Here is a 25,891-nt window from a genome sequence, read left to right on the forward strand (position 1 = left end):
AACCTGCTTTTAATTTTCTGGAGCCAAAAGGTAGTAAGTCTTAAAGATGTTCATTCTTTTTGGCCCTGAGTAGAAAGCTGATCAATTCAGCACTGGAAAACACACTAACCCAAATGTCCAGATAAAGGTAAAGTGTTAAATCGTGGTATATCTAAATGGAAATATACTACAGCTATTAAAATGATGTTTAAATAAATTTGATAAGCAAGAAAATTTTTAAAGTTTTTAAGGTGTTTGGTTTTTTTTTTTTTTTTGGCCATCCCCTGCAGCTTGCAGGATCCCAGTTCCCTGACCAGGGATTGAACCTGGGGCCCTGGCAGTGAGAGTGCACAGTGAAAACCACTGGACTACTGGGGAATTCCCTATAAGGTTTTAAACCATGATTTAGACCTGTATATAAGTATGATCTCAAACAGAATATGTGTTTGTGTGTATCTATTTATATATATAAATTTGGAATTAAATATTTTTTAAAACTCTAACACTGGTTATTTTGAGGCAATATATTAGTAGATGATTCTAAAGTATCATTTGTATTTTTATTTTTTTTACCATGAACATATGTATTTAGTTTATAATTAGAAGACAGATCTTTATTTAATCAAAAACTATTCCAAAACTCTAATCACACAAAACCTATCCAACTTCATTTAATCATGAAGCCTATGCTTATGGTAGAGAAAAGCATAGACAGAAGTTAATGTATTGCTTCTAAATGTAGGGAAAAGATGCAATCCTTTAAGTTTTTGTTTTAAGAACAGCCTTAAAAAGTGCAAAACAAGCATGCTGCCTCAACACTGAAAAAGAACATCCACATCCAAGTCCACAAGCAGCATGTGTATGTACTACTAAAAATTCTCCATATTATATCAGAGAAAACAAGAAGAACATAACTGAGTATATAAACTTCATTGTAAAGGCAATGTATATATGTGTCCTTGCCAAAAAGTTTTGAATGTAATTAAAAATGTTGCAAAGCCAAGTAAAGCATTCAGGTCTCTTTTGGACAAAAGACAATTATTAAAAATATCTAACAGATATGGCGGGTTAAGTTTTTAAGAGAGAGCTTACTTAAATGGCTACATGGTTTTAGGAGATTTTCTTCTTAATGAAATTTAGGTTTGAAACAGAATTTAAATGATATTCTGCAAAAGAAAGTTCAGATAATTGTTACAGTAAAATAGTTTATACTTATGTAGAGGATATATGTTTCTAGATATCAAAGTAATCTCAAAAACAAGTCTGTTATGCTTCTCACATATCTCCTTCATTGCTCTTTATTTTAGAAATTAAAGTCAGTGGGAGAAAAACACAGTTGTAGATCAGGTTTTAATTCCTACTTAAGAAACTATTTCGAGATTCTTTCTGCTGATTCCTAATATCTCCATGACATGACCAATCTACAATATTATGAAGTGACCATGTTCAACATCACATGGGCCTGATAGGGTAAAGAAAGCTGACAATCAAAATTTCCAGCAATAAGTGAGAGAATCTGACCTGACTGAATCTAAAGTGTATTAAAAGAATACAGCCTATGTTGAATACAGATGCAGTATGGAAACACTTTTATGCTGGAACTCTATATAGAATTAATTGATAACAATTTTAATGCTCACAGTAGGAAACAATATTATTCCCCACCTCTACAAAGACACTCAGGGAAAACTTGATTTCCTAGACACAAACTCTCTACTGAGAGTCATAAGAATTCACATCTGCTTCTTTTAACCATTCTCCAAAAATATACCCAAGATCAAAGGATGGGAAAAAACATTCCCCCTTTCTCCCCTTATGAAAAAACGTTCATTTTAATTATGTTTTGGGAAGGGAATTTGTTGCCAGGAAGTAAATAATAACATAAAACCAGCCAACACAAATCTTTAAGTATTGATATTAAACACTGTCTTTTTGGACTGTTTTGTAAGTTTTCTGTCTTAAATTACTGGTTATTGAAGCCAGTTCAGTGGTATCACAGAGCTATTTGAAATGCTATACAGAAAAGTCAATGGAATCATCTTTTCTAGAGGCCTTTTAAAGTAGACCAGCCAGGTCTTCCCTGGTGGCGCAGTGGTTAAGAATCCACCTGCCAATGCAGGGGACGCAGGTTCAAGCCCTGGTTCAGGAATTTCCCACATGCCGCAGGCAACTAAGCCCGTGTGCCACAACTACTGAGCCTGCGCTCTAGAACCTGTGAGCCACAACTACTGAGTCCACCTGCCTAGAGGCCATGCCCTGCAACGAGAGAAACCACCACAATGAGAAGCCCGCGCACCGCAACAAAGAGTAGCACCCCTGCTCACCACAACTAGGGAAAAGCCTGCGTGCGGCAACAAAGACCCAAGGCAGACAAAAAAAAAAAAAAAACACTATTCACTAAGTAAAATAAAATCAAGTAGACCAGCCAAAGCAATTTTGAGAAAAAAGAACAAAAGCTGGAGGCATCATGATCCTTGACTTCAGACTATACTACAAAGCAGCAGCAATCAAAAGAGTATGGACTGGCCCAAAAACAGACACGTAGATCAGTGGAACAGAATAAAGAGCCCAGAAATAACCCCACACACATATGGTCAATTAATCTGTGACAAAGGAGGCAAGAATATACAACGTAGAAAAGACAGTCCCTTCAATAAGTGGTGCTGGGATAACTGGACAGCTACACATAAAAGAATAAAATTAGAACATTTTCACACACCATATAAAAAATAAACTCAAGGGGCTTCCCTGGTGGCGCAGTGGTTGAGAGTCCGCCTGCCGATGCAGGGGACACGGGTTTGTGCCCCAGTCCGGGAAGATCCCACATGCCGCGGAGCGGCTGGGCCCGTGAGCCACGGCCAATGAGCCTGCGCGTCTGGAGCCTGTGCTCCGCAACGGGAGAGGCCACAGTAGTGAGAGGACCGCGTACGGCAAAAAAAAAAAAAAAAAAAAAAAAAAAAAAACTCAAAATGGATCAAAGTCCTAAACGATATTTATTTGGATCTGTCTCCTAAGGCAAAGGAAACAAAAGCAAAAATAAACAAATGGGACCTAACTAAACTTAAAAGCTTTTGCACAGCAAAGGAAACCATCAACAAAATGAGAAGACAACACACTGAATGCGAGAAAATATTTACAAATGATATGACCAATAAGCAGTCAATATCTAAAATATATAAACAGCTCATACAGCTCAATATAAAGGAAAAAACCAATCCAATCAAAAATGGGCAGAAGGCTTGAACAGACATTTTTCTGAAGAAGACGAGATTGCTAACAGGCATGTGAAAAGATACTCAACATCGCTAATCAAAGAAATGCAAATTAAAACCACAATAAGGTATCACCTCACACCTGTTAGGATGGCTATCACCAAAAAGTCTACAAATAACAAATGTTGGCAAGGATGTGGAGAAAAAGCAACCCTAGTACACTGTTGGTGGGAATGTAAATTCATGCAGCCACTATGAAAACAGGATGGAGGTTCCTCAAAAAGGCACCATATGATCCAGCAATTCCACTCCTGGGTATACATCTAAAGAAAATGAAAACACTAATTCAAAAAGATACATGCACCCCAATGTTCATAGCAGCATTATTTATAATAGCCAAAATATGGAAGCAACCTAAGTGTCCATCAACAGATGAATTGATAAAGATGTGGTATATATATAAACACACACACACACACACACACAATGGAATACTACTCAGCCATAAAAAATAATGAAATTCTGTTATTTGCAACAACATGGATGGACCTACAGGGTATTAAGCTATTAGGTCAGGCAGAGGAAGACAAATTCTGTATGTTATCACTTATATGTAGAATCCAAGAAATAAAAAAGGAATGAATATAACAAAATACAAAGAGACTCACAGATATAGAGAACAAATTAGTGGTTACCAGTGGGGAGAGGGAAGGGAAAGGGGCAAGATAGGGGTAGGGGATTAGGAAGTACAAATTACTATGTATAAAATAAATAAGCTACAAGGATATACTGTACAGCACAGAGAATATAGCCAATATATTATAACAACTTTAAATGGAGTATAATCTATAAAAATATAGAATCACTATGTTATACATCTGAAACTAATACAATATTTTAAATCAATTGTATTTCAATTAAAAACTAAAATAACAAAAGAATAAGACAGAAGGAAAACAAAGAAAGAAAATAGACCAGGCACTTGCCTGCCAAACAGTGAATATGGGCTGCTCTTCTAGGATCTTAAGCCTAAACCTGTGTCCTCAGACTACCACAGGTCAGAGTCATCTGGAGAGCTTGTGAAAACACAGATTCCACCTGCTACACACACGCTCTCACCCCAATTTGATTCAATCAGTCTGCAGTGGGGCCTGTGATTTTGCAGTTCTAATAAATTGGAGTGATGCTGATGCTCCTGGGGACCAGACTTTGAAAACCATTGACCTAGGCAATTCAAATTTGCTCTAAGGAGACTTATTTTTTTGTACTTTGAAAACCTTTGACCTAGGCAATTCAAATTTGCTCTAAGGAGACTTATTTTTTTGTACTTTGAAAACCATTGACCTAGGCAATTCAAATTTGCTCTAAAGAGACTTATTTTTTTGTACTTTGAAAACCATTGACCTAGGCAATTCAAATTTGCTCTAAAGAGACTTATTTTTTTGTACTTTGAAAACCATTGACCTAGGCAATTCAAATTTGCTCTAAAGAGACTTATTTTTTTGTACTTTGAAAACCATTGACCTAGGCAATTCAAATTTGCTCTAAAGAGACTTATTTTTTTGTACTTTGAAAACCATTGACCTAGGCAATTCAAATTTGCTCTAAAGAGACTTTTTTTTTTGTACTTTTTTTTTTTTTTTTTTTTTTTTGCAGTACGCGGGCCTCTCACTGCTGTGGCCTCTCCCATCGCGGAGCACAGGCTCCGGACGCGCAGGCCCAGCGGCCATGGCTCACGGGCCCAGCCACTCCGCGGCACGTGGCATCCTCCCGGACCGGGGCACGAACCCGTGTTCCCTGCATCGGCAGGCGGACTCTCAACCACTGCGCCACCAGGGAAGCCCTGTACTTTTTTAAAAATTTATTTTTTATTGAAGTATAGTTGATTTACAATATTGTGTTAGTTTCAGGTGTACAGCAAAGTGATTTAATCATATATACATACACACATCCATTTTTAAAATTATTTTCTATTATAGGTTATTACAAGATATTGCATATCGTTCCCTGTGCTATACAGTAAATTCTTGTTTATCTATTTTATATTAGTGTGTATCTGTTAATCCCATACTCCTAATTTATCCCTCCCCCCACTCCTTCCCCTTTGGTAACTATAAGTTTGTTTTCTATGTCTGTGAGTCTGTTTTGACGGGACTTATTTTTAATTTCAAAGTATATTTTCTCCATGATAAAGTATATCTTTTCCATTACTATTAAATATCATTTTAATGCAACTATTCATTTATATCCCAATGATGCCTATATTATTGTTTTAAAATAATAGTGAAACTACTTTTTTATACACAAAAAATAGGGCAATTATTTTCTGGATTAGTCACCACAGAAATTTGTAAAAAGCAAAAGAAAATAAAATGCTTAAAAGACTAAGGGATAAAAAAAGAAAAAAGAAATTGGGAAGTGGAGTTATTTGTAGCTAAAGTGGAAAGCATTTAGGCACTGAAAGATGGTATATACTCATAAAACTAAATAGACTACATCAAATGTTTTCCAAAGGCCTCTTGCAGATCATTAACCTGAGCTATGAAATATAAACCAAATAAACAAAAAGGCTAAAATTTTTAAGTATGTGGCATTACTGGATAAATGATGAAGACAGGCATTATTTTAGTTGAACTATTAAATAATATTTCTGTATAATGAATGAGAGGTTTCATTAATTTCTAAAAACTATTTAAAGATTCAATTCTGGAAGCATTTGGGTCACTTAAAATATGATATAAATATTCCATACAAAAGTATTATTTCACTGTGGATAAAAATTACTTCAGCACATTACCTAAAGTAACAAAAGCATAGATTATATATGTCAATTACTTAAATTGTCTCAACACATACACACTTAACCCTTGAACAACATGGGTTTGAACTGTGTAGGTCAACTTATACGCTGACCTTTTTTTCAATAAATACAGTACTACACCATCCATGGTTGCTTGAATCACAGAACGGAGGATATGAGGGCCAACTATGGGACCTGAGCATCTGTGGATTTTGGTATCCATGGTGGGTTCTGGAACCAACCCCCCCCACAGATAAGGAGGGATGACTGTATTTGAATTGTCACCAAGGCTTCCAAGTATTACTAAGTATAGTATACAAACAGCAACAGGAGACAAATGAAAGCTACAAATGATATTAAAAAGAAGTGGATAGTGTTCACTGGAATTATAAATTGGATTCATGATAAGTGGTCAGTTCCAATAATTACTAGATGCTCTCCACCCTCCAAAACATATCCATTTTGAATTAAAGTGATATTATAATCAGCTGTTTTCAAAACAACAACAAATGCATCTGCAGTCAGTAGAAAGAACACAAGCTCTAAAATGTTCAAATGGTACTGATGCTCAGTCAGATTCACAGTCAGCCACCTACCACAAGCTCTTTGCCTTTCTGAGCCTCAGTTTCCACATCTGTAAAGTGGAAATAACGTCACATACCTCACAAAGTTTTGTAAGGAGGTTTATAAAATCAAAGTATCAGCACTGTGCCTAGCACACTGGAAGTGCTCAACAACTTCATTCTTTCAGCTAATGCTTGTTGAGCTCCTACTATATGCCACACATTGTAACAGATAACAGAGATAAATCAAGGAACAAAATAGAAAAAAACCTCTGCCTTCTAGAGGAGCTTACTTTCTAGTGTTCGTTTCCTCTACCTTGTCTTAGGCACAGTGCTTTTTCTTTGAGAATGAATAAACATGCCCAGAGCAGGTCAAAATACTCAATTCACAAAAAAAGATAACACTAGGGTAATCGTGTAGCACATACATTTAAGGAGATAGAGCATCCTATGAGAATGCATGACATGCGGTTGGAAGACAGAAAGGGAGAAGAGAGTAGGCTTCCCAAAAGAGAGAATGTTAAGTGAGTCTTGGGAAATGTTGAGAATCTGACAGAAGAGATTTGTAGATTTTAGAAAAGGAAATATTATGAATAAAGGCAAGGAGGCTAGAAACCCCTATAACCCAGTGTTAAGTAACACTGAGTAGTTCAACACGGCTGGAGATTCAAATACGAATTAAGAAAGGATGGGAAATTAAGAAGGAAATCTAGTCATAATAAGTCTTTACCTACTAAGATGAAGAATTTATATTTAGATTAAAGGAAATGGGAAGTCAAAGATATTTGAGAAGGTGTGACATGATGTGGACATTTAAAGGATTTCTTTGCAAGAGGCATAAAAGACAGATTGGAATGGGGGAGAAAAGGCAGGGAGACTAGATTGGAAAAACTGAGTAATGTGCTCCATACCAGTAAGCTAACAAGGAGTGTAATTAGAGATTTCCAAAGGTATCTCTGAGTGCACCTCGATGACACAGCAACACCAAAAGCTGGAGAGGGCAACACTGCAACAACCTGGCACGAGCCACGCTCTCATTTTCCCCACTTGGCTCTATCCCTCCTGTACTGGTTCTACTCCTGTCCTCTGCTTGTTTCCAATACTGCATTCTTAATACAACATACCTTATCCACACATTCCTATCATCACCCCACCCATCCTGACCATGACCCAAATCAAGCAGGCAAAAAATGTGACAAATTGGGCAGTAAGGACCACCAGACCTCATCTTTTGCACTAGCCTGGCTCAAAATGAAATGTGATAATTTGGGAGAGGAAAGTCAGTTTAGGACTCACAGTAAGAATTACTTTTCAAAATTCCCTTGCCTTATCAAAAGCATTCCTTTTTTCTCTCAGTTCTTGGTTTATGAATCTTAAAAGTATAATAATGCTTCAGATTTAGGTATCAGGAATCTGATGGATGGTAGAGGAGGAAGATCCTGAGCTCACCTCCTCCCACAGACACACCAAAAGAACAACGCTCTCTGGGAATGACCTGAAGACTAGCAGAACAGCTCTTCTATAATTAAGGCTACTAAACAAACAAATGAACAAACCACACACACATTGAGACAGAGATGAGGGCAGAGGTGTGGTCTATTCAGGACCCACACCGCTGGTGGGCAACCCACAAGCAAAAGGGGATATTACAAACTCAGAGGTCCTCCCTAAGGAGTGAGGGGCTCAAGACCCACATTGGGCACCCCAACCTTGGGCACCAGCACCAGGAAGACGAGTTCCCCTTAACTGGTTTTGAAAACCAGCAAGGCTATGACCAGGAGAGCTGGAGGGCTGTAGGAAACCAAGACTCTGCCCTTAAAGGGCACGTGCACACACTTACTCAATTTGGGTACCAGCCCAGAGGCAGTAGACTGAAAAATGCCTGGTGCTCTAGCCAGCCTGCCAAGACCACCCCAGCATGCCCACCCCACCCCACAGCTCACACCAGGCTCCAGCCACTGCCCCCACCACTCCCAAGGCAACAGCCCCCAACTGCCTTGGGAGAAGCTCCAGCCTGCACTGGGCTCAGGTTCCAGCCCCTAGCCCCAAAGCAGTGGCACCCAGTGTGCCCCAGAGAAGCATCAGCTCATACCTGCTTCAGCTACAGCCCTTCCACCAAAGCCACCAGGCACACACAATTTGCACAGGGACACTCTTCCACAAAGACACACCTTCAAATCGAGGAGAGGTAACTGTTTTGCCTAATTCATAGAGACAAACACAAAGTCAAACAAAATGAGAAGACAGAGGATATATTCCAAGCCAAAGAACAAGACACATCATCCAGACAGAAAAATCAATAAGGAAACACTGGCGTTAAACAACATATTAGACCAGATAAGCTTAATATATGCAGAACATTCCATCCAAACACAGAAGGATACACATTCAAGTGCACATAGAACCTTCTCCAGGATAGATCACATGCTAGACCATAAAACAAGTCTCAATAAATTTAAGAAAACTGAAATCATATCAAGCACCTCTTCTGACCACAAAGGTATGCTAGAAATCAACTATAGGGAAAAAAATGGAAAAGATACAAACATTTGGAAATTAAACAACATGCTACTAAGAAAACCAATGGGTCAATGAAGAAATCAAAGAGGAAATTTAAAAATACCTTGGATGAATGAAAACAGAAACACAACTTTCCAAAACCTATAAGACACAGCAAAAGCAGTTCCAAGAGGCAAGTTCACAGCAAGATAAGCCTACATCAAGAAAAAAGAAAAATCTTAAACAACCTAACTTTACACCCAAAGGAATTAGCGAAAGAAGAATAAACAGAACCTAAAGTTAGTAGGAGGAAATAATAAAGATCAATGTGGAAAGAAATGAAGTAGAAACTAAAAAACAATACAAAAGCAAATGAAACTAAGAACTCATTTTTTGAAAAAATAAAATTGATAAACCTTCAGCCAGACTCATGAAGAAAAAGGAGAGGCCCAATAAAATGAAAAATGAAAGAAATTACAACTGATATCACAGAAATATAAGCAATCATAAGAGAATACTATGAACAATTATAAACCAACAAATTGGATAACCTAGAAGAAATGGATAAATTCCTAAAAATATACAATCTTCCAAGACTGAATCAGGAAGAAATAGAAAATCTGAATAGACCAATTACTAGTAATAAAATTAAATCAGTGATTTAAAAAAAAAATCCCAATAAACAAAAGTCCAAGATGAAATGGCTTCACAGAGGAATTCTACCACACATTTTAAAAAGAGGTAATATCTCAAAATATTACAAAAAATTGAAGAGGAATGATTTCAAACTCATTCTGTGAAGCCACTATTTACCTGATACCAAAACCAGAAAAAGGCACTCCAAAGAAGATAACTATAGGCCAATATCCCTGATGAACATAGATGTAAAAATCCTCAACAAAATATTAGCAAACTGAATCCAACAATACATTGAAAAGATTATACAGATCATACATCATAATCAAATGAGATTTATTCCTGGGATGATTTGATCCACAAAATCAATGTGATATACCTACAATAACAAAATGAAGGATACAAATCACATGATCATCTCAATAGACACAGAAGAAGTTGACAGAATTCAAAATCTGTTCATGATAAAAACTCTCATCAAAGTGAGTACAGAGGGAACATACCTCAACATAATAAAAGCCATTTATGAAAGACCCACAGCTAACATCATATTCAATAGTGAAAAGCTGTGAGCTTTTCTTCTACAATCAGGAACAAGACAAGTATGCCCACTCTCCCACTTTTATTCAACATAGTACTGGAAGTCCTAGGCTCAACAATCAGACAAGAAAAAGAAATAAAAGGCATCTAACTGGGAGAGAAGTAGAAAAACTGTCACTAATTGCAGATGACATGATACTATATACAGAAAATTCTAACTCCACCAAAAAACCTATTAGAATAAATGAATTAAGTTGCAGGATAAAAAATTAATATACAGAAATCCATTGCATTTCTATAAAGTAATAATGAACTGTCAATCCCATTTATAATCACATCAAAAAGAATAAAATACCTAGGACTAACGCTAACCAAGAAAGTGAAAACCTCTACTCTGAAAACTATAAGATGTTGATAAAAGAATTTGAAGTTTACACAAATAAATGGAAAGATACATTGTGTTCATGGATCAGCATAATTAATATTGTTAAAATGTCCATACTACTCAAAGCAATCTACATATTCAATGTAATCTCTATCAATATATCCATGGCATTTTTTTTCACAGAACTAGAATAATCCTGTAATTTGTATTAAGCTACAAAAGACCCTGACTAGTCTAAACAATCTTGAGAAAAAAGAACAAAGCTGCAGGCATTATGCTCCTTGAGTTCAGACTATACTTACTACAAAGCTACAGTTATCAAGACGGTATGGTACTGGCACAAAAACAGAAAGATAGATCAATGGAACAGGATAGAAAGCCCAGAGATAAACCCACGCACATATGGACACCTTATCTTTGATAAAGGTGGCAGGAATGTACAGTGGAGAAAGGACAACCTCTTCAATAAGTGGTGCTGGGAAAACTGGACAGGTACTTTTAAAAGTATGAGATTAGATCACTCCCTAACACCATACACAAAAATAACCTCAAAATGGATTAAAGACCTAAATGTAAGGCCAGAAACTATCAAACTCTTAGAGGAAAACATAGGCAGAACACTCTATGACATAAATCACAGCAAGATCCTTTCTGACCCACCTCCTAGAGAAATGGAAATAAAAACAAAAATAAACAAATGGGACCTAATGAAACTTCAAAGCTTTTGCACAGCAAAGGAAACCATAAACAAGACGAAAAGACAACACTCAGAATGGGAGAAAATATTTGCAAATGAAGCAACCGACAAAGGATCAATCTCCAAAATTTACAAGCAGCTCATGCAGCTCAATAACAAAAAAACAAACAACCCAATCCAAAAATGGGCAGAAGACCTAAATAGACATTTCTCCAAAGAAGATATACAGACTGCCAACAAACACATGAAAGAATGCTCAACATCATTAATCATTAGAGAAATGCAAATCAAAACTACAATGAGATATCATCTCACACCAGTCAGAATGGCCATCATCAAAAAATCTAGAAACAATAAATGCTGGAGAGGGTGTGGAGAAAAGGGAACACTCTTGCACTGTTGTTGGGAATATAAATTGATACAGCCACTATGGAGAACAGTATGGAGGTTCCTTAAAAAACTACAAATAGAACTACCATATGACCCAGCAATCCCACTACTGGGCATATACCCTGAGAAAACCAAAATTCAAAAAGAGTCATGTACCAAAATGTTCATTGCAGCTCTATTTACAATAGCCCGGAGATGGAAACAACCTAAGTGCCCATCATCGGATGAATGGATAAAGAAGATGTGGCACATATATACAATGGAATATTACTCAGCCATAAAAAGAAACGAAATTGAGCTATTTGTAATGAGGTGGATAGACCTAGAGTCTGTCATACAGAGTGAAGTAAGTCAGAAAGAAAAAGACAAATACCGTATGCTAACACATATATATGGAATTTAAGAAAAAAAATGTCATGAAGAACCTAGGGGTAAAGCAGGAATAAAGACGCAGACCTCCTAGAGAACGGACTTGAGGTTATGGGGAGGGGGAAGGGTGAGCTGTGACAGGGCGAGAGAGAGTCATGGACATATACACACTAACAAACGTAGTAAGGTAGATAGCTAGTGGGAAGCAGCCGCATGGCACAGGGATATTGGCTCGGTGCTTTGTGACAGCCTGGAGGGGTGGGATAGGGAGGGTGGGAGGGAGGGAGATGCAAGAGGGAAGACATATGGGAACATATGTTTATGTATGACTGATTCACTTTGTTATAAAGCAGAAACTAACACACCATTGTAAAGCAATTATACCCCAATAAAGATGTTTAAAAAAAAAGCTAATAAAGGAGATACATTAAAAAAAAAAATTAAAACTAGAACTACCATACGATTTGGCAATTCCACTTCTGCATCTTTATCCCCCCAAATTAAAACACTAATTCACAAAGATACATGCACCTCAATGGTCACTGAAGCATTATTTACAACAGCCAAGATATGAAAGCAACCTAAGTGTTCTTCAATAGATGAATTAAAAAAATGTGGTATATATGTACAATGGAAGATTACTCAGCCATAAAAAAAAATAATGAAATCTTGTCATTTGTGACAACAGGGATGGACCTAGAGGGTATTAAGCTTAATAAAATAAGTCAGACAGAAAAAGACAAATACTGTATATTTTCACTTATATGTGAAATCTAATAAATCAACGCACAAATATAACAAAGCAGAAACAGACTCACAGATATAGAGAACAAACTAGTGGTTGCCGGAGGTGAGGGGGGAATGGATGAACCAGGTGAAGAGGATTAAGAGGTGCAAACTACCAGTTATAAAATAAATGTCACAGGGATATAATGTACAGCACAGGGAATACAGTCAATGATATTGTAATAATTTCGTATGGTGCATAATGTATAAAAATATTGAATCACTATTTTGTACACCTGAAACTAATATGGTATTGTAAGTCAACTATACTTCTATAAATTTTTTCTTAAAATGATTCAGGCATTTTTCTAACCTGGCAGTTAGACATGTTAATTTGTTGGCTGAAGGACATCGCAGATTAGTAGAGAGAATCTTTGTCATGAAAGCATCTGAGAATACCTGTCTATGAAAGACTTTAGTGAAGAAGAAAGGATAATTAAGATTTTTACTAGAACCTTCTATATATTATTATAGTCTGTAAGGGGAATGAGAATGCTTAAACATAGTGCTAAGTAATTATGAGTACTATAAACTGAAGAAAGACTTCACGATGTTTTTGGATAATTTAAAACTAATTTTCACCTTATAACCAAGATACTAAGATTTTTTTATTATTTATCCTACATAAAGAGTTGAAATTTTGTAAGTTCGTTTTGTAATGGAAATGCAGCTGTACCCATCTTCTTCATTCAGAATGGCCTTAAATGGAATAAGTAAATTTTAGCAAAACAAATTAAGGAGTATTTAATTAAGGCTTATCAGCACGAGACCCTTGCAGATGTGATCAACAGGAAATGACAAGGAATAAAGCTCAAATCAGTCAAACACTGGTTATTTCAGAAAACAGCTGGGGGCGGAAGAGTGAATGTGACTAGAGTAAGTTTTATCTTTTGATTTCCCTTATAATCCAAATATTCTCACCAGCAAATATAATTCAGAAACAATGAAACCTGACATGGAATTACACACAATGAGACTGTGGAGGCTTTGAGTAAAAGAGGGGAAAGATAATATTGTCTATGTGCTCTTCATTCTATGACAAATTGCTTCATTAGGATAGCAACTTTTTTCCCTGATAACTACAATATATTCACTGTAGAAATTGTAGAAACTAAAGATGAATACCATGAAAAAAAACAGAAATCATCTATAATCCCACTACCCAATAAGTACAATTAACATTTGGTTTGCTCTCCACAAATAGTTTCTACGCATAGATTGGATTTTTTTCAGAAGTAGGATATTATTTTGTAACTTACTTTCATTTTTTTTCATGAACATTTTCCCATATCATTAGTCTTCCCAACAACCTCACACATTTTGATTTGCTTTCCATGTTTGTTAATCGTGATGTGTGAAAATAGAGTAACTTATTGCTATACTGTGTATTCTCTGATTAGGAGGTTAGTATACCCTCTCCCCTAAACCTTAGAAAAGTCTTTTTTTTTCTTTGTGAATTGCCCACTTATGTCTATTTTTCTTTCGAGATCATTTTTATAGAGGTGTTCATCTAGCTCTCACTGCTTTTTATAATCTTTTATAGGGTATACTGGCATTTATAGTATAGAGCTTACAATCCGTCTTTTAATTTTGGTTATATTTCTTGGCAATATTTTTCAAAATGGCATTTTTATGATTATAAAAATAGTTGTTGTAGAGTATTTGAGAATATCAAGAAAAATAAAAAGCTATAACTCTACCACCTTAAAATCTATTTTTTTCTATGTGCTATATTAGTGGATTTACCCGTTGATACAAACAGGAACTTGTATGCAAATGGAAAGCGACACAGTCTTGTTCAGTGTTTGTTAATTTAGAACAATGCCTGATATATATATATATATATATATATAGTAAGAGCTTACTGAGTAAATAATATATTTATTTCAAAGTTTTATTTTACACATTCAAGATAACAGTATTAAATCTTGCTCTTTTCACTTAATACATTAGAAGGACCTTTCTAAATCATGAAATTTTTTCAAAAATATTTAGGAAACTGAATTTTATCAAAGCAGATATATAATACCTTAACTTGTCTAAATATTTTTCTATTGGGGGCTTTATTTTGTTTCTAAGTTTTCCATATTACAGATAACACTAATGAACATATTTATAAATCTTCATATGGAATTCACATGATTTCCATAGGATATGTTTCTAGACCTAGGATTATTGAGTCAAACTCTACAAACATTTGCAGGTTTTAATATTCCCATAGTACTACCTCTAACAGTTGCGTGAATGTACCCTTCATTGAGCAGCATAAAAGATTCCATTAAGGCCACACTCATTTATGAAACTAGTCCCACTATAACTTCGTACTCTAACAGTGATACTAGTTTTGTGAAAAGTATTGTTTCTATGACTAAGATGGTTTTTGAAATGAAATAAATCCATCCACAGTAGTAATGTCCATCTAAATTATTTGAGGCAAGCTCAAACAAATGAGTTTATTTGGGAATAGCAGAGGAATTGAAATTCATGACACGTGAACTATAGCAAGCGACAGGTGAGTCCACTGAGGGTTCGGAATAGGCTGTGTTGATGGGCAGGGCATGTAAAGAGGGGAGAGTTCAATGACAGTCTGTTAAAGTCAAAACAAATTGAGACCTGCTTTGAAAATTCCCTGAGCAGACAAAACCAGTCTAGTCATACAAGCAAAACTCAATTCAGCTCATTTTTTGAGACCAACCCGACCTGGATCATTTCTTCATTTCTTGCTCTGGAAACCGTAAGAAAAAACTTTCCAAGACTGATACGAGGCAACCTCTGATTAATGTCCTAACATTTAAGAAAATTCCAATTTATCAATTTCTGTAAATCAGGCATTTATGGGAAATCGGTCTCTCAGTCTTTAAGTTTTGTTTTCCTAAAGGCACATGCAGGAGACTTTCCATTCTATCCATTTTAGATTGAAATTCTTTCACAGTAGGAAGGGGAAAATGTTTTAAGAGAATACACTCATAACAAACCTCTTCCAGGTGATAAGGAAAGCTGCTCAGCTGCTAATGCTTTGGGTTTTGAGAATCCCCAAATGATCTTGTTTGTAGCATGTTCTTTGCTTTTCCCTCATTAAAAAGACTACTTTCAACTAGATCAGACAATAAGACCTGTAATGAAGGCTTGAATATGTGGACATTTTTACCCCTTAATTTTTAAATTCTAAGTACATTCATCTAACAGGTGAGTCATCTCTGTTCTATTACAAATTATAATCAAATCCTGAGCATTTCCTCCATTTTACTGATATCAAAATAAATGATATCCTATTCAAATTCTATTTAGTCACTAAGCAATCGTATTGAATAAGTATTCAGTTCTTGCTATGCAAAGGTCAAACAGTCCTGACATCCTGTTTTAGACTGCTTAGATTCTCCATCTTTTTCATACAATTTAACACATGTTAAATTGGCAGTTACACTGTTTTTAAAACTTTCTAAAACTTTTTGAATGTTGGAGAGTTGTTTTTCAACATATATGGTATGATCTCCTTTTGATAAAAACAAACTATCTCAATGTAGGTATGCATTTGTAAAGGGAATAGAAGAGTCCAGAAAGAGCAGACATTACCTTTTGGGGTAGATTGGAGTGAGGGCTTGCACCTGGACACTGAATGAGTTTACTGTTACAATGACCATGTATTACATATTGGCTCTAAACAAGTCACCAAATATCTTTTTATGATGGTACTCCTCACAGAAATGTGACCTAGCCTAATTTTAAAATAATTATCTCCTCTGGAGTCACTTTTCTGATACAGTAACATTGGCGGATAAGGAGCCCCCATCCTTGTGGGTCATCTTTCAAGGTTGATTTAGAGTCAGAGGCTTGCTCTCAGACTATGGAATTGTTTTTTTCCTTGGAAAGAACTAACGTGAAAAGAAGCAAGAAGGATCTTTGGCCTTATTTAGATAACATTCTAAATACCCGAGTTAACATACCCCTATGATTAAGAGTAGTTTAAATACATCATTTCTGAAGGCACAGGAAGCCCGACCCTCCAGAATGGAGGTTTCACTAACCAGCCAGATGTCTCTCTGCTGTATACAGTAAAGTATAATTACTTATTTTATAATGTAAGATAAAGGGTGCCCTAAACAACAATTAAGTTCTGCAAAGTTAGTGTTTGCGGGCAAGAACGCGGGCTTTTTGGTAGCGCTCCTGTAAAAACTATTTCTGACCAAGCTCCAACACAAACACCTTTTTCTTCCTAAGGGATCAACCCGTGGTTTACTTACTGCGTTAAAATTTCAACCCCCATTCTTTTCATTACCTTTGAGACAGAGCCCAAATTGCTTTAAACTGTTCGATTTCACAATGAGATGACAAAGGGTGTGTGTGCATAATTTATCTTTTCACAAAACCCAGCATTCAGAATAGATAAAGTAATCCCTCTCCTGAAATCAAGAAACTGAAAACGGTGTAAGATTCTCTCTCTTTTTTTAAGTTCAACAAAAGCCCTAAACTCCAGTTTTGAGGCACTTCATCCAACCTGAACACAATTATTGGGGGAGGGAGAGGAGAGAGAGAGACAGAGAGAGTAAAGAAACAGAGAGGAAAAGAGCGCGGGTAGTGAAACGGCAGGCAGGGAAACGGTCCAAGAGGCTCGCTGGTTCACCCTTACCAATTCCTCTCTGGGCACACATCACAGCATGATGATCACAAGTCCCAAGATGCAAGAGAAGAACCAAGCACAAATCCGGAGAGTGTAGGCGGGTTATGCTTCTATGCCAGCCATTTGACTCTGAAGGAAAAAAAAAATCACTTCTCAGACAACTCCCAAGCTCAGCTGCCGGAGCCGGAGCCCCGCCTGGGCAGAGCTGGCAACCCCTCCTCACTCTGTTCCTTCCCGCGTCCCTTCTACCCCCCCTGCTCGCCTGTCCGCCGGGATGCCGAGCGGCCGGAGCTCCCGAGAAAGGCCAATCGCTCGCCGCCCCACCTCTCGTGACGTCAGGGGTAGGGGGCGGGGCTGGCCGCCCGGGGGCTTCCCAGCTCCAGCTGATGGACAGAGATTCCTGTTTGCCTGCGGCAGTAGTCTCAGTAGACCAGGACCTGACTGCCCTTGGGGTTTGGTTCATGCTTGTGTCGCTGAAATTCCGTTCAACAGTTCACCCATTTACCTAGACTTGAAACGCTTGGCAGTTATTTTTTGGAGGGTAAAGGGGTCAAATCTAAACTTAATCTTGTTGTTGTATAACTAGAAAAGAAGTTGAGAAAAAGACCACAATTCTGATTTGGTCTTTTTTCTCACTCCTTGACCTTCTATTCCCTCCCTCACCCGATGTAATGTGGCTTTGTCCTGCCATGGTCTGCTAGGTTAAAACTCACAGCTTTTAAAAAAATATTTCTCCTAAGTAAATTCCAACAACCCATCTGGTCTCTCAAAACTTCCGACCAAGTGCTGTGAGAAAGGGAAGGGCATGCAGAGAAGGCAGAACCAACAGTGGCAATAATTCAGACCAAATAGTAATAATCACTGGCTGCCAGTTGTTCTCTCCCACAAAGATAAAGGGGCAAATCTCTCCACAACTCTATTTTGTATCTCTATCTTCCATTTTCTCAAATGTTTCTTAAATATGTGGCAGAAGTGAAGAAAACTAAATGATCCTACGAATGTTTCACGAATAACAAAGAGCCCATCAGGACGGACTGATGGAGCTGGGAGACTTGCAAACTCTCCCAGGCCAGGCTGGAGAGGCCAAACAAGTTCCTGCAGCCACTGAGTAGATGCCGCTCCCAAACAAGGAGAAACAAGTCCTGGGTGTGACTTCCTGCGACAGCTAATTCAGGAAAGCTGCTTTTTCAGGCAAGGGCAAATCTCTATAGAGTTTAGTCAATTCTGGGAATAAACCTAGCCTAACAGAGCAAACTGTCATTTACGTGGTCTCTGAAACTCCTGGCCCTGGTAGCCCTTTTTTCCAGTCATGTGACTCTCCCTTCCATGATACAAAAGATGAAGCAATTTTCCCATCTGATAGCCGACCTTCTTGAGGAGACAAAATTTAAGATGGGCCTTCCGTGGTTTCCCAAATGAGCACTGATGCTGTAATCATCTCAGTGGATGCATACCCGGACAATTCAGGCAGGGAGCTGTTTTTGCAGCTTATCTGAATTGCTTAAATCAGAGGTTCTAACAAGCCACACATCAATCAACTGGAGCTTGATGCCAAGGCCCCACCCAAGCCAATTAAACCTGAATCTCTGGGGATGGAGTTCTGACAATCTCTCTCTTTTTGGGGATGGGGTGGTGGGTTGTTTGTTTAAAAGCTCTCCAAGTGATTCTAATCTGCAGCAAGGGTTTGAGAATTACTGGCTAAGATTTAAGTTGTATTAGAGGAAAATTTACATTATATTTAAGTTTAAAAAATGCAGTAGCAGAATAATGTGAAACACTTTGTCATACAACTTATGCCTTATATATTTATACGTTTAATATAAATGTAAAAATATGATGGTAAGATACACATCAAAATTGTTTACTCAGAGGGAAAGGATGGAAGAGTGAGGGGAACGGAAGAGTGAGGGGACATTACTAGCTTTCCATTTGTTTCTTTTTTTTTTATTATTATTATTACTTTAATTTAATTTATTTATTTATTCATTCATGGCTGCGTTGGGTCCTCGTTTCTGTGCGAGGGCTTTCTCCAGTTGTGGCGAGTGGGGGCCACTCTTCATCGCGGTGCGTGGGCCTCTCACTATCCCGGCCTCTCTTGTTGCGGAGCACAGGCTCCAGACACGCAGGCTCAGTAATTGTGGCTCACGGGGCTAAGTTGCTCCGCGGCATGTGGGATCTTCCCAGACCAGGGCTCGAACCCATGTCCCCTGCATTGGCAGGCAGATTCTCAACCACTGTGCCACCAGGGAAGCCCTCCATTTGTTTCTGTATCATTTGACTGAACGGAAGAAGCATGTGTCCCATTTACGATTTAAATATATCAAGTTTTAAAAATTAATACTTATAAGTGAAATAGGTGAGGGAATTTAAGAGGTACAAACTTCCAGTTACAAAATAAATGAGTCACAGGGATGAAGTGTACAGCGTGGGGAATATAGTCAATAATAATGTAATATCTTTGTATGGTGAAGGTGGTCAAAAGGTGCAACCTTCTGCAATAACAAGATGACTAAGTTCTAGGGATGTAATGAACAACATGACTAATATAAGTAACACTGCTATATGTTACATACATGAAAGTTGTTAAGAGCTAATCCTACCAGTTTTCATCACAAGGAAAAAAAATTTTTTTCTTTTATTTTTCATCTATATGAGATGATGGATGTTCACTAAACTTATTGTGGTGATCATTTCATGATGTAAGTTAAATCATTATGCTGTACACCTTAAACTTATACAGTGCTGTATGTTACTTGTATCTCAGTAAAATTGGAAGAAAAAATTAATACTTATGAATCTTTGCAAATAACCACTATTAAAGTGAGCTTCAGTTTGTTTTTGCAAATGTTTCTCTAGTATTTAACATTTCTCATAGGATTGTTTCCATTTTGTTTAAAAAAGTCCATAAAATATTTGATTTAATACATTGGCTACCAAAACGTAAGTATTAATCCATACACCATTGTCAAACTTAAAATATTTATTTCCTTGTAGTTTCAGAAATATTTTCAAATTTTATGTGCCTATCTCCTCATGAAGTTTTAGGAAAAAACTTAATATTCAAAGTATATAGTATAGATGTAAGGAAATTTTATCTTTTTTAGTTGGAAAATTTGTAATTAGTAGTATCTCAATATCAACAACTTCATAATTAAGTGCCAACAGGAAACGTGGCATAGTGGTCAAATGACTGGATTTAACCTGGCTTTAAATCTTAGCTCTGCAAATTTTAGATATATATTCTTGGGTACCATCTCTAAGCCCCACAGGTAAAATGACTCCAATGATGTCTACCTCAGTGCTGTTAAAATTACATCAAGTCATATAGCTGAAGTGCTTATCCCTGTGTAAAGCAAATAATAGGAGCTTAATAAGTGATAGTTATCAATTCACTGGCTTCTGCTTTCTCGTCTGTTAAACATACTCAAAGATTAGCATGGCAGCAGTGAACTAAGACTTTATCAGAAAACATTGTTTGTTTTAGAAAACAGAAGTCATGATTCCTCCTGTGCTATGATACTTCTTATCCAGATAGATGTGAAAGAGAAATATATTCATTCTTTCAGGCCACTACTTTAAAATGTAACACATAAAACTATGTGTTTTTTGTTTGCCTCCAAATATTTTACATGTAACAGCGTTCCTAAAGTGACACACAAGGGCTTCCCTGGTGGCGCAGTGGTTGAGAGTCTGCCTGCCGATGCAGGGGACACGGGTTCGTGCCCCGGTCCGGGAAGATCCCACATGCCGCGGAGCGGCTGGGCCCGTGAGCCATGGCCGCTGAGCCTGCGCGTCCGGAGCCTGTGCTCCGCAACGAGAGAGGCTACAGCAGTGAGAGGCCCGCGTACCACAAAAAAAAAAAAAAAAAAAAAAGTCTAAAGTGACACACAAGCTGATTTTTCATGATTCATAATCAACCACTTCTTTTTCTCTGTATTACTTATTAACAAAGTATGACTCAAGCACAGATAAGGATATTTCCCAGGATTGGCTTTCTAACTTTTGGACCAAAAAAAAAAAAAAAAAAATTCAGAGTTCAGTGCCTCAAGCAATAACGGCTTATGCCGTGTAGATGAGCCCTGATTCTGGTAACATCATCACCAGATATTTTTTCTTTCCTTAATATTTACTGAGCACTAGTAAAACATTTCTGTTAGGCAATGTTCTAAGGCGTTTACATCTATTACCTCATTAATCTTCATATCAGCCCTATGAGTTCAGCATTTATTTAGATATAAGAATCTGAGATACAGAGAGATAAAGTGACTTGTCCAAGACAGTAAAGCTAGTAAGTGAAAGACTGGAGAACCCATATTCTATTGTGGACTATTCAGTATAGCTTTCAATGAATTAGGAAGGTGCATATTAAATGATTTTGGGGGTGGGGGGAAGGTAAAACCGTGCTATGGCTATAACTGCCTTGTTGAGAGTAGAAATTCTATCTTTTTTAGAAACAACAAGGATATATACGTCATTATTACCAATTGTAAACTTAGGCCTTAATTTTATATGTGTGCATTTCTTAAAAAGAGGAATTACATTTGCGCATTTTCTTAAAAAGAGGAATTACATTTCCTTCCCTGAATCACTTTCTTCCATATGAGAACAGGTTGGGTTTTAATCTTATAGAAAACCCTTGAAATGCAATAATTGCACAGAATATCAAAAAGGGAATCTCCGTAATGGTAGAGATTCAAGCTGGTCCCAGCATTCTAGATATGTCCATTAACTCCTTCTGGATCCTGTTTGTAATGTGATGAAAAGTGCCTAATGGAACAGTAGCAGAATTCCTCACATGGATTGATGGCCCTTTAGTTTAAGAAAGGGAATTCATCAGTCCCTGACTTAGGCAAAGGTAGTCTCCAGAGCTTTTGTCTGAATTTAGATGTTGTTGAGATAAAGAAGTATACATTTCTCTAGATACGATGTCTTTCCCCTACTGGCCAGAAAAGGCAGGAGTTTGAGGACTTTGGAAAGATGAGAGGATGGGCGATAACTCTACCTAGAGAGAAGATGGGATCTGGCCTCTAAGGAATGGCGTACAACCTTGGGCCAGATGTGCAAGAAGGCCAATGACAAATTCCCTGAGCAGCTATGGCCAAGGGACTTTAAGAAAGCGATTACCCCTTTTCCTGCCACAAGCCCACCTTGTCAGTTCTCAACCCTGGGGAGACTCTACCGGCTGCTTTCCCCCTGTATATTTCTGGGTTGTGTTGCCGGAGAATGTTATGAAAATAAGCTAAATGGTTCCTCTGAAAACTTTAGTTACCTCAATGGAATCCACACGCTTGATGAATGATTTTTCTGTTTATCTTTAAATAATTCCTTATCACATTCTGAGCCAAGCCCTCCTCTTCTAACAAACATTTACTGAGCACCCGCCAAGCGCCAGGCACCAGTCTAAACCCAGCCTCACCACCTTCACTCACAACAGGCGATCATGCAACGTACTGAGATGGACCCAAGCCACCTTGATGTGTGAATGTCACTGATTCCTAGATTTCTATGTAAAGTGCCCTCCTTTCTTCAGAGGAAGGAGTTCTGTTTCTCTCTGAAGTCGATCATCTCTGGCTGCCAGCTCTTGGCCAGGGGTTTATGTTATCAATTATTACCTCTCTTTCAATCACTACTTTCTCTTCATTGGATTATTTCCCTCAGCCCACAGATATTTAAGTTAGAGATGAATATATATGTTCTCTATACTAAGAGGAAGGAGGAGGAGGAAAAAGAAAAAAAAAGAAAAGAGGGAGAGAAGGAAAGAAGTTTATGAAAAGAAAGAAGAAAAAAAAAGAGAAACCCTCCTCTTGATCTTGCTATCTCTTCAGATCAAACTATGATTTTTTTCTCTCTCCTTACCACATTATATGTTCATCACTGGAACATGTCTTAAAGACTTGCTAACTCCTTAAGTCCCTGTGGTCTGGTTTCTTTTTTCTCCCCTGAAACTTATCAAAGGTCACAATTCCAATTGTCAAATATCAGTCTTTCTCACATTCTCCATTGTCACAACTAACTTTGATAACCATTCCACATTATGTGGAACTCCTCCCTTGAGGAGTTTCTGGCTGTTTTCTTTTTAAAAAAGGTTTGGGGGCTTCCCTGGTGGAGCAGTGGTTGAGAGTCCGCCTGCCGATGCAGGGAACACGGGTTCGTGCCCCGGTCCGGGAAGATCCCACATGCCGCGGAGCAGCTGGGCCCGTGAGCCCTGGCCGCTGAGCCTGCGCGTCCGGAGCCTGTGCTCCGCAACGGGAGAGGCCACAGCAGTGAGAGGCCTGCGTACCGCAAAAAAAGGTTTTTTTAAAAAATTTTAATTAAAAAGAAAAAAATTTAAAGACTCTCATCTGGTTCATCTGCTTTTTTCTTTACCTTAGATGTCAGTGATCTTTCTAAGGACTAGCCTGGTAATCTCATTCATTTTCATGGGTTTAGTTTTGGTATCTAGGCTGAGGACTTCCAGACTTCTTTTGCCCTCTACTGACCTTTACACGTGCATTTCCAGTTGTCAGCCAACCACTTCCTCCTGATGACAATGCCATCTTGGTACCTCCAATGCTGTGTCCCCTTTCTACCCCTGCTGCTTTTATCTTGACTTCCCATTTCCCTATCAGGCTATGAGGTGTCCACAGCTGGGGTTCGGTCATGCCGAGGCAGCTCTGGCAAACTAGTGGGGCAGCACACCAGAAGCCGATTAGAATGAGACCCAGGAACCTCTTGGGACTTAATCATTCTAAAAGAAAATTCCAGGCCCATTTGATTGGCCCAGCAGAAAACAATCCTTGTCAGGGCTGGATGATTCTAAGTAGAGCATGGTGTTTTTCATTTAGAATCATCTTCTACCCTCTCCCTTTAAATACCACCACAGAACCTTAATACCAATTTGTAAAGTGCTAATAGAATAAAAGTGCTAATAGAATAAAAGTGTTTATAATGGAGGTATGACTCAGGTGTTACGGGAGTATAAAAGATAGGGAACTAGCAAAAGTTTTATATAAGATGTCATTGGAATGGGTCTTATGAGTAGGAATGCCCTCATGGAAAAATAAAGGTCTCTGGCAAAATACAAAACAACAAATAAGAGGAAAAACACAAAGACTTTGGTGTATATGCCACATTTGAGAGGTTTTTATTAGTTTTTACATGACCAGTGCATAGCAGAGAAGGAGAGAAAGAGAATTAGGACTCCACTGAGAAGGTTTCAAGATGAAGGAGTGTTGTGGTCAGACCTGTGCTGTAATAAACTGATCTAAAAGTGATGGGTAGGACAGACGCCGCAGTGTGAGAGAGATGAAATGAAGGCCTGAAACAAGGAAGTGGCTGTGGTGTGGAAAGGAAATGATGCATTCAAGAATCTCTGCATGGTCATATCTTCCCTGTCATAAGAAAAATGAGTAGGAGCAGAGCCCCAGCCGACAATGGAGATTGTGTGGCCTGCAGGAATGATATTGCTCTGAGTAATGGGGTCAGAGCGTCTTGGGAAGAGCCCCAGCGTGGGCAGGCTCACTAGCAGAATCCTAGCTGATGTTCCATCTGACAGATAATATATGACTTAAATAGTGATAAAGTGACATTATCATCAGGAGAAAAACATGGTTCGCAAGGATACATGCACCCCAGTGTTCATCACAGAGCTGTTTACGATAGCCAAGACATGGAAGCAACCTAAGTGTCCATCAACAGATGAATGCATAAAGATGTGGTACATATACATACAGTGGAATATTACTCAACCATTAAAAAGAATGAGATAATGCCATCTGCAGCAACATGGAGGGATGTGGAGATTATCATACTAAGTGAAGTAATCCAGAGAAAGACAAATATCATATATCATCACTTATATGCAGAATCTAAAAGAAATGATACAAATGAACTTATTTTACAAAACAGAAACAGACTCACAGACTTAGAGAATGAACTTATGGTTTGTTTCGGGGGGGAGTGTGGGGGGAGGGATAGATTGGGAGTTTGGGATTGACACATGTACACTGCTATATTTAAAATAAATAACCAACAAGGACCTACAGTATAGCACAGGGTACTCTGCTCAATACTCTGTAATAACCTAAATGGGAAAAGAATTTGAAAATAGATGCTTGTGTATGTATAACTGAATCACTTTGCTGTACACCTGAAACACAAGACCGTTAATCAATGATACTCCAATATAAAATAAAAATGAAAAAAATATATAAAGCTTAAACAAACAAAAAGTGATATTATAATCACTTAGGTGCTTCATTAAGCCTAGTGCAAGTTTCCACGCTGAATGTATTTCCTACCATCTATTGGATGAAATACCAAATCTCTTCCTTGAGTGATTTTGTTCATCAAGTATCTCCATTACCGGGCTTCCCTGGTGGCGCAGTGGTTGAGAGTCCTCCTGCCGATGCAGGGGACGCGGGTTCGTGCCCCGGTCC

General features: G+C 37.8%; 1 long non-coding RNA gene across 1 annotated transcript; it reads right to left on the reverse strand.

Moving 5' to 3' along the window:
• Nucleotides 1-231: 231 nt before the first annotated feature.
• Nucleotides 232-8,392, reverse strand: LOC125964305 (uncharacterized). The gene is made up of 2 exons (XR_007477210.1): nt 4,476-8,392; nt 232-4,415 (listed from the first exon to the last, which is right to left on the reverse strand). It is a non-coding gene; the product is annotated as an uncharacterized LOC125964305 (long non-coding RNA).
• Nucleotides 8,393-25,891: the final 17,499 nt, after the last annotated feature.

This window comes from Orcinus orca, chromosome 4 (genome assembly GCF_937001465.1).
Source record: "Orcinus orca chromosome 4, mOrcOrc1.1, whole genome shotgun sequence".
Classification (NCBI taxonomy): domain Eukaryota; kingdom Metazoa; phylum Chordata; class Mammalia; order Artiodactyla; family Delphinidae; genus Orcinus; species Orcinus orca.